This window comes from Coptis chinensis, chromosome 5 (assembly GCF_015680905.1).
Source record: "Coptis chinensis isolate HL-2020 chromosome 5, ASM1568090v1, whole genome shotgun sequence".
In the NCBI taxonomy this organism is placed as follows: domain Eukaryota; kingdom Viridiplantae; phylum Streptophyta; class Magnoliopsida; order Ranunculales; family Ranunculaceae; genus Coptis; species Coptis chinensis.
Genome location: NC_141460.1, coordinates 35,164,288 through 35,174,934, shown reverse-complemented (window position 1 = coordinate 35,174,934; position 10,647 = coordinate 35,164,288).

Genomic DNA, 10,647 nt, shown 5'->3' with positions numbered 1-10,647 from the left:
ATAGAGTTGCGTCAGTTTTTCTTTTCTATATTAGTATATTTAACCTTGTTTTGCAGATGTTCCAGAATTTCACGCATTTCCATGGTATTTCTCTACCCTATTTATTTAAATACTTTGAGGACAAAGCATGCTTCTTGTTTGGGGGGGGGGCATAGAAACACGTGCAATTAAGGCATCTGTTAGGATATAGATATTTCCCGTGTGCATCCTCCAACACAGATAATATGCACTTGTTTTCTAGCTAAAAAAAAATTCAAAAATTTTAAAAATATAAATAAAAAGTATGCTATACACTTAGGAATATTGGTATTGTTTTCTTTCTCTATGCTCTCAATAATCTAGAAGTCTCACGTAGCTTTTGCATTAGAATAGTTTTTAGAAACTTAGGTTAATATGTAGGTAATAATCCTTGCATCTATCTATAAATATGTTACATAAGTATCTATGGTTGTTGGAAGTAAGTTTCTGAAATCTAGGCTAGAGTACTTACTCTACAAATCATATGAGAATATAGCCTAAAGCCTTATATGAGTGAACATTTGAGAAATGACACAAGGGAGAAGTAAAATCCGGATAGAGAAATCACACGTCCACTTGCCTGATTACTATACCATATCCTAAGCGAGAATTTAGGCCCTCTTTGGATCGATATAACCAGAAATTCAAACCTATGAATTATTTTCCGCTAGTCACCCCTTTGAGCCTTTCTTTATCCTTTCATAAACCACAAATCCTTTATCCTGTTACAAAACAAAACAAAATAAAATAAAAAAAATCAACCTACCCAATTCTTTGAATAAGTCTGAGAATAGAGATGAAGAATAGAAAAGAGAAGAACCTTTGAGATCAAGAATTCGTTAGTCGCTTCAGGTAAGAAAAGAAAGTTTCCATCCAAATAAAAAAAATAAAAAAATAAAAGAAAATAAAGAGTTAGAACTCCAAAAAAAAAAAAGAATCAAAGGAGTCAAAAGCCAAAGAAAAAAGAAAAATATGGCTAAGGATGGAAACAAAGTGTAGAAGCAAAAGTAAAGAACAAGGGTTTCTCTAGTTAATATGAAGCCTCTATTATCTCAAACTTATCCTTTTTGAATATCCATTTCCTTCCTTCTTAAAACTATCTCCTAATTTCTGCAACACCTAATAAAGACCTCTAGCTCAATTAGGAATAGGTTAATGTGATAGTAAGTGGCAGATGTGTTTGATCGACTCCGGCTTCCTTGTGTGTCATAGAGATTGTAAGGTAAAGTGTGCCCACTGCACACTGGAGTAGCAAAACTTGAGCGGAAAAATCAGAGTGGTTTTTGTCTTGACATTTATGTGAGGACCTACTTAAGGACGCTATTCCAAGTTTTTAGAAACGGACATGCTAGTTCATCTCATAATATTACTCATTGTATATATGTTTATTTGTAGATGATAGATTATTATGCATATATTAGCTTAGGTTTCGACTTGATTATTCTGTATTCATTGCTAGTGAGATGTATAGATAATTGAGACATAGATAAGGAAACAATAGTTATTTTTGCGTCGTTGTAGTATAGATGAAGTTTGTGAGTACCTTCACTGGAAAACTCTCACGAGGCTATAACTCGTCCACTAAGGAATTCCTAGTGGTTTAAGGCCTTGTTGCATATGGTCAATGCAATCGCTTTTCGCTAAAACGAAAATTAGTTAGAACTCCATTTTTGGTCACTTATGCTAATTTCTCATATTTGCTTGAGGACAAACAAAATGCTGTTTGGGGGTGGTTTGATAAGAGCCTAAAACTGTAGCTTTAGCCCCTTAATAATACTACTTTTAGACCAATTATGCGAGTAATAAATAAGAGTTAATGCTAATTACATGTTGTTATGTATTTCAGGCATGGAACTCAATTATGTGCAGAAATATGCCACTTTGGCGATATAAAGGAGCAAAGGGTTGGTTGCTAAGAAGTTCTGTGATAAAGGCTAAGATTCAAGGAGACAAAGCCTTCATAAAGCTCGGTCAAAAGCTGAAAAGTCAACACGGGTAGAAACAGTGCAAAAGTTAGCAGAACTTTCGAAGACCATATCTTTGAACTCAGGCCTCGGATTTGGGCCTACTTTACGTCAAAACGACCGGCTCGGAAAGAGATTTCCAATGGTCTAAGTCTTGACCCAATTAGAGGAGCAGAAGTGGACGAAAAGTCTGCTCAAGTCAAAGCCAGCTGAAACAAGCTCTGTGGACTGAAGAAATTGGGCTTTGAGCTCGATTTTCCGGCCCAAAACATGGCTCCTCAGCCCATGCACAAAATTGTGGATCTGATCTCCTCCTTTACATAAAACAAGACTTAGCTCTTAAGAAAGATATAGTTAGATAGCTTAGTATAGAAAGTAGCCATTAGAATAGCTTGTAGATCTAGTATTTTGAATTTCAATTAGTAATTAATTAGTTTCATTCCTTGTTTTAGATTAATTATTTGAATCTTTGTTCTTCATTCATTAGATAAATAAAATAGTAGTTCTTGTTAATTTCAATATTGTCATTTAAATTTGTTTATATCTAATTTCAATTATTGTTTGTTATTCATTTCCTAGTTATTAATTTGAATTTCAATTCTTGAGTAGCTAAATTAGTAAAGTTCAAATCTTTTTATTATGTCTAGTTTTAATTCAATTGGAAATGATAGTTTGATGAATTAATGCTAAATCTCCATTAGAGGGGTTTGATGAAGCCTTGATGAAAACTTGATTGTGTAGTATAGAATCGTTGTAAGAATCTATTCCACTCTAGAAGGTCATTGATTCGCCATGAGAATGGGTGGATGACCTCATATGCTAGTTATGAATTGGTAGAAATGCCATGTATAATTAGGGATTAGAACGACTAATTCTTTCCGTAAGAACGTAAGAATTGGTTTACAACAAATCTATGCTAGTTTATTAAGTTGGTAATCAAGGTGGAATCAAATTCCCCTAATTCTTTATCTAGATTCAACTCTTAGCATTCTGTCATTCCGTTTTTTGTATCTTGTTATTTGAATTCACATTGTAGTATAAATTCCCTTCGTAAATCTCTCATTGACTTTGGTAGGATTGATAGTCGTAGGAAACTTGAATGCTAAAGAACTAGGAGTGGAACGAATCTTCTATTCCAACTCTACTTCAATAGATTCGAGAGTAGAAAATAAATATCTTTGATAAGTCTAGTATAAGCCACAGTTTGTAGTTTTACTTTCGTTTAGAGTTTCATTGCTTTATTAATTAGTAAAACTATCTTTTTTACGATTATCAATTACTTTCTACTCATATATAATTTAATATATAATTAAACTTATACTAAACTTCATAATAAAGATAAATAAATAATAATTAATGATAAAACATAGACTATAAACTATCTATACGGACACTAGGGAGCTACCTAGTCAAAATTCGTGCGTGACTTGTCTCAACGTCTAGAAGATCCTTTTCCTTGATGACGTCGGGTCCTAGCATGTCTATCACTACGCGGGAGTGCGTCTCTAATGCTTTGGAGTGTTCTAGTGAGATTGTGTTGAAAACGTCGCTGCTCCTATTGGAAGGATCGTTGCTCCTCTCTGAGAGTCTGCTATTCCTCCATGATGACTCCCTGAGTTTGCTTGAGATGGTGGAGGTACGAATGTAGAATCTTCTGGCCTCCACGAAGGAAGTGAATTCCGTCCATGGGCTGAGTGAACTGTCGAGTGACATCTTTAGTGAAGTAATCCACTTTCTCAAAAGGGCGTGCTTGCTCGGTGGCTCTGGCGGCAGGTGGAAACCAAAATTTCTAGACGCAATGGGCATAGATAGCACCTGTGGTAGTGTCCTTGACCTCCATTAGGGCGTCTGTGGCCTCGAACCCCCAGTGCTGCATGATCTTGGTGACCAACACTGGTAAAGGAGCGGTGGACTTCTTGGGTTTATAGAGTTGCTCCCAAATGAAGAAAATAATGCAGAAGGTGTTCTTCTGCTCTTGAAGAATCCATAGAATATGGAGCATCGCCTTTCTGATATCAGAAGGCTTGGCTGAGCTTAGCAGGTTGTAGGCTATCCACTAAGATACTGCCAATTGATTCCTTCGCAGAGAACTCTGAAATGCACAGTGAGACTTGGGGTTTTTCAGCCCCTTGAGAAGTTTCTCTACCATTATCACATTGATGGTCTTGTTGTCTTGGGACTATTCCGTCTGAACATAAGCTTTTAGAGGAATCCCCAGAACTCCACTTACCACCTCCTTGGTGAGCTCAAGCAAGCAACCATCATTGACAACGATGATGCGGTCATCCTCCCCTTTAAGCATATGGTTATAAAACAAAAGAGTAAGAGAGGGAGAATAAGCCACACCTTCCAACAAAACCAAGGGTTCTCATCCTCTTCTTATAATCTCAGTTGAAGTGCACTTCAAATAGATCAGAATTGAAGAGGTTTTGAAATTTTTGCTCCAGCACAATTTTAAGAGCTCGAGCCATTTAGAGTAGAGATTGATAAAATTGGGGTTTTTAGTTGGAATGGGGGTTGAAAATGGAGTAGGTTGTGAAAAAATTAGGTGGTGGTGTGTATGAGTTGGATGGGGGCGGTCGCGAGCTGTTTTGGGCGGCTAGGGTTTAGAATTTGTGAGGAAGAAGATGGGAGGTTAGGCGGTCGTGTGGGCTAAATAGGTTGATGTCACATGCCTCACACGTGCCTTTTAAGTTGAAATGAAATTTTGGCCCAAGACGAAATGAAATTAGGAAATTCTGATCTTGTCCTCAGTGCCTTGCCAACTTTAAGTGCCGATCCGCACTTCGTTACTTGTCCGATCTTTACCTGTGAAATACCAAAACGATCAGCATAAAAAATACAATGTAAAGATATAGGGTACACTCACATCCAACGGTCGATGAAAAATAGATGATGGAAAGAAATGAAAAGGAACTGTTGGGAAATATGTACAGACAATAGAAGGAAAATTTTAATTAATTTTTTTTGGGTTTTGAATAAGAACTGAAATTTTAAAAAGGTGGGTTGTTTTAAGTCAGATCCCAAAGACTTGAAATTTTTGAAAACTCGAGTGAATCCCAACTAGATGGCTGTATTACTTTCTTCAACTGTGCTCGATGAGGAGGTGGCTAGCACATGAAAACTTTGAAAACTGAATTTTCACTATGAGGTTGAAGACTGGGACAAGTTGGTGTTTGACAATTCAAGTATCAGCCTTCTTGCATAGCTCGTCTCTTACGTGCGTATGAACTCTTACCTAAACCAGGAATGATTTTTGGTATATGTGTCCATATCTTCAGCTGTAGTTCTCTAGGAAGTGCTTGCACACGATCATTGAAACTTATCCATCTAGTTTTGCTAGGTGGAAGGTTTTTGTTCGTTACAGAAGACATTTTTGAAAGGTTTTAGATAGTTTTTAGAAAGAGAGAGATTGAGAAGGGGAAAGATTTTTTTAAAAAAGGCGGAAATTTTGAAATTTTGTAACAGTTTGACTCTTTTAATGTCAGATTCTCAAGAGAAAATAGAGAGGTAGAGCCAAAAGATAGAATTAAACAGAGAATAATATCACTTTGGATTACTCTATTTGTTTAATTATCGTTTGGAACACCTTGTCTTTTTTTTTTTTTTTTGGAAAACAAACCATAACAGATAATCTCAGGGCAACTTTCATCTCGGCTCTGTGGTGAACCCAATCTAGACAAATAAAGCTTCAGCTACGTGAGTTGGGGGATTTACTGCGCGCAAGACTTGGAATGTCCTTACCCGGGAGAATAGCTCGGTGATATAGGCGACCCTTAGTAAGCAAAACTAATCTCAACCCGCCCCTAGATTGTATTGTTCTAGGGGTTGGCATATATAAAATCTATTGCCCATTTTGTTTTTGAAAAAAAACATCACATAACTATTGATGTATCGAGAATATAGCATTAACAGAACAAATAAAACAACTATTTTTGAAAAATAAATTAAATTTAAAATAAAGAAAAGAAAAATTATATACTCGCTCCACAGATTCACACTTACTTAAACGACGAGTAAAAATGTTTTACAATGAATATGCGAGATATATGTGGACTAAGGCTCCGACACTAACAACCACACACTCCAAATGGAGGGTCTGGTTACCTTATTGATGTATTCCCTTAAAGCAAAAGATGGAATGGAATGGGAAAGGAATACATCAGAAAAGAGGAATTAATCCTCGTAGATGGGATCTTGGAGAAGGATTTCTTCGACATCCGTAAACCGTAACTCATGAAAATATTTGAGGCATTGACCATTTACTTGCCTTGTGTTGTTATCTTTGTGGTTCTTTAAAGTAATAGCCCTATAAGGGGTGACTTTGGTTATTTTAAAAGGACCAATCCATCGAGTATTCAGTTTTCCTGGGAAAAGATGCAATCTAGAGTTATAAAGCAAAACTTTTTGACAAATTTCAAATGTTTTCGTAAAATATGCTTGTTATGAATCCTTTTCATGTTAGTTTTGTAATCTTTTAAAAGGTCATAAGCATCATTTTGAATCATTTCGAGCTTGTTTATCTGTAGTTTATGATTTTCACCTGCCGCATCGAGATTATAATTAAGGGTTTTTATTGCCCACAGGGCACGATGCTCTAGTTTAACTGGCAGATGACAAGGTTTTCCAAAGACAAGCCTGTAGGGGCACATCCATATGGGTGTTTTAAAAGCGGTTATGTATGCCCATAATGCATCGTTCAGACAGAGAGACCAATCTTTCCTATTTGGATTAACTGTTTTCTCCAAGATACGCTTAATCTCTCAATTGTAGACTTCTACTTGGCCACTTATTTGAGGATGATATGGAGTTGCAACCTTGTGGGTTACTCCATATTTTTTCATGATATTTTCAAAAGTCGATTGCAAAAATGTGATCCACCATCACTAATGATGCCTTTTGAAACACCGAATCTTGAAAAAATGTTTTCTTTGATGAAACAGACAAACATTTTATTATCATTGTTATGATATGGTATGACCTCAATCCATTTGGATACATAGTCTACGGCTACTAGGATGTAGATGAAACCATAAGAAGCTGGGAAAGGTCCCTTGAAATTAGTACCTCAGACGTCGAAAATCTCCACTATAAGAATGGGATTTAAGGGCATCATGTTACGTGTAGAATTATGACTGAGATGTTGGCAACGAACGCATGCTTTACAATGGAGAAATGCATCACGGAAGAGTGTTGACTAGCATAATCCACATTGTAAGACCTTAGTAGCGGTTTTATTTGCACTAAAATGTCATCCACAAGACTGCTCGTGGCAAAAGGAAAGGACCACAGACTGTTCCCATTCTGGAATGCAACGTCGGATGATCTGATTTAGGCAGTATTTGAAAAGATATGGGTCATCCTGATGATAGTACTTTATTTGAGCCAGGAACTTCTTCCTCTGATTTCTATTCCATAATGGCAAAGTCTCTTCAGTCACCAGATAGTTCACAATATCTGCATACCAAAGTGTAGAAAGGATCGCGTAAAGGTGCTCACTTGGAAAAGAATCTAAGATGGACGGGTTCAGAATCACTGTCATTATCATTAGTTAATCTAGATAGTTGGTCTGCCGCTATGTTTTCAACTCCTTTTTTTATCTTTTATCTCCAGAGTGAATTCTTGCAGGAGGAGAATCCATCGGATCAACCTCTGCTTATCATCTTTCTTCGTGAAAAGTTACCTAAGTGTTGCATGATCAGTGTAGATTAAGGTTTTTGAACCTATCAAATAAGGACGAAATTTGTCTAAAGCATAGACAATGGCTAATAATTCCTTTTCAGTGGTCGTATAATTCTGTTGAGCCTCATTTAGTTTTTTACTTGCATAATAAACAACCGTAGGTCCCTTATCATGTTTTTGACCTAAAACGGCGCCAACAGTGTAGTCGCTGGTGTCACACATGAGCTCAAACGGTTTTGACCAATAAGAAGGTTGAATTATAGGTATAGTTATTATGGCGGCTTTCAACTTTTTGAAAGCCTGCATGCAGTCCAAGTTAAACTCAAAGGGTGCGTATTTTATAAGAAGATTAGTTAAAGGTTTAACAATTTTTGAGAAATCTTGGATGAATCTTCGATAAAATCCAGCATGGCCTAGAAAGGTTCGTATGTCACAGATATTCTGTGGAATGGGTAGAGTAGAAATTTTGTCTATTTTAGCTTTATCTACTTCTATACCATTTTTAGACACAATGTGACTTAACACTATTCCCTTTTTTACCATGAAGTGATACTTTTCCCAATTAAGGACTAAATTCTTTTTCTGACACCGCGCCAATACTTTGGAAATGTTGAATAGGAAATCGTCAAAAGAATCTCCATAGAAGGAAAAATCATCTATAAAAACTTCTATGAATCTCTCAACTATGTCACTGAAAATGTGTAACATGCAGCGTTGAAATGTGGTAGGTACATTGCAGAGACCGAAGGACATGCATGCATAAGCATATGTTCCAAAAGGACAAGTGAAGGTAGTCTTTTCTTGATCTGCTTCATCAATTAAAATTTGAAAGTATCCTGAATACCCATCCAAGAAATAGTAATAAGTATGTCTTGCTAAACGTTCAAGCATCTGATCTACAAATGGCAGGGGGAAATGATCTTTCCTTATGACGACATTCAGCTTCCAATAATCAATACAAATCCTCCACATGATGGGAACTCGTGCTACTTCTTTGTTACCACATGAATAGGACTAACCCATTCGCTGTCAGATATGGGGTAAATGATTCCAGCATCCTGTAATCTTAATATCTCTTCCCTTACTACCTCTTTCATAGCTAGATTTAACCAATGTTGCGGCTCTCTAGAGGTCTTGGCATTTTTTTCCAGATGAATCAGGTGGGTGCAAATCTTTGGATCAATTCCGTTTATATCATCAAGAGACCAACCAATGGCAGAACGATGTTCTTGAATAACTCTAACTAAGCGCTCTTCTTCCTCTTTTGACAACTTGGATGAAATGATGATGGGATGAGTACCATCAGTATCAAGATAGATATATTTTAGGTTAGGAGGGAAAGGCTTAAGGTTAGGAGTAGGTGATGTGGCTAACAAGGTCTCTACAGGATTTTGTTCTTCCACAATAAACACTTGGGCTAGTGACATCTCTTCATGTTTAGGTAACTCGTCATCTGAATTGTATAAAGGAACTGATTCTAAATTGGAAGCTGTATCTTCTTTATAATGATCCATATCGAATTCTGAATCTCTGAAGGATAAGAACTTATGCACCTCATTTTCTATGAAAGTTCTGTCATAGTACTATTGCACTACGCTATCTATCGTACTAACTTCTTCTTCCAACTGCTGTTGCATCATCTTGAAAACACTGACTTCTACTGAGAGGTTTCTGAAAGACATGGTCATAGATCTATAATGGCAATTTATGAGGGCGTTGGCAGTTGCCAAGAATGGGCACCCTAGAATGATGGGTATGGCATCATGAGCTATTTCGGTGTCGAGGATGACAAAATTAATAGGGTAGTAAAAATCCTTAACCTTGACAAGTACATTTTCGACCACTCCTTTTGGGTATTTGATAGATCGGTCGGCTAATTACAATGTCATGGTGGTAGGTGTAAGCTCGTGGAAACTGAGTTGTTTAAATATGTAGTATGGAAGGAGGTTAACACTTACTCCAAGATCGAGCAAGGAAGTGGTTGTGCATTTGTCTCATATAGTGCAAGGGATGGTAAGGACGATAAGGATCTTTATATTTGACGATTCTGTTGGTCTCTGTGAGGGATGGAAATTGTTCTGTAAGGAAGACATCTGTCTGAATGTTAGTTTTTATTTTGTTAGTGCACATATTCTTAAGAAACTTGGCATGTTTGGGTAAATGTTTGATGGCATCGAGAAATGACAGGTTTATGGTTAGACTCTTGAATGTTTCTCTGATTTTATCAAAATTTTCATCCTCCTTGGGTGTCATTAGGCGAGCTGGAAACGGTGCCTTTGGTTTATATTGCCTAAATGGGTTAGATGGATGAATTGATGGTTTAGGAATCGGAACATTGACAGGGATATGTGGAGGCATTTAGCTTTCAATTTTTGGTTTTGGTATTAGAACTGGTACTTCTATAGGTATAGGGTATTCTGATAAGACTACTTTGTTGTCAACTGTTTTGCTAGATCGCAAGGTTGTGACTGCTTTAATCTCTTGGGTTTCAAGGTTTTAAACTTTTTGGAATGGCAATGCACTTTTATGGGTTTTTTCTTGGGTTAACAAGTTCAGAGATTGTTGCATGGATGCTCAGATTTGGGTTTGTTATTGTATGACATATAGCATTATTTTGGTGGGCTTATCTATTTGGACGCTAATTGATGGTGTAATGGGAACTAGGTCTCTTTCATTATTGATAGGTGGGTTTTGGTAGTTCTGGTTAAAATGGGATGGAACCAATGTTCTATTCTTATTGTTATAGGTACACTGTCCTTGTCCTTGTCTGAATGTATTTGGTGGTTTGTTGAAACCTGAAGGTGGTTGGTTTTGTGGAATGTTCGTCCATGCAAAGTTTGGATGTTATCTCCATAGTGCATTTGGTACATTGAAAGCACATACTTCTTCTAGCTAAAGTGATGATAGGTTTGTGATCAAGGGACTGGTGGCATCTATGTGATTTAAGCTTAGATAGAAATTGCATGGTGAGGTATTAATGTTC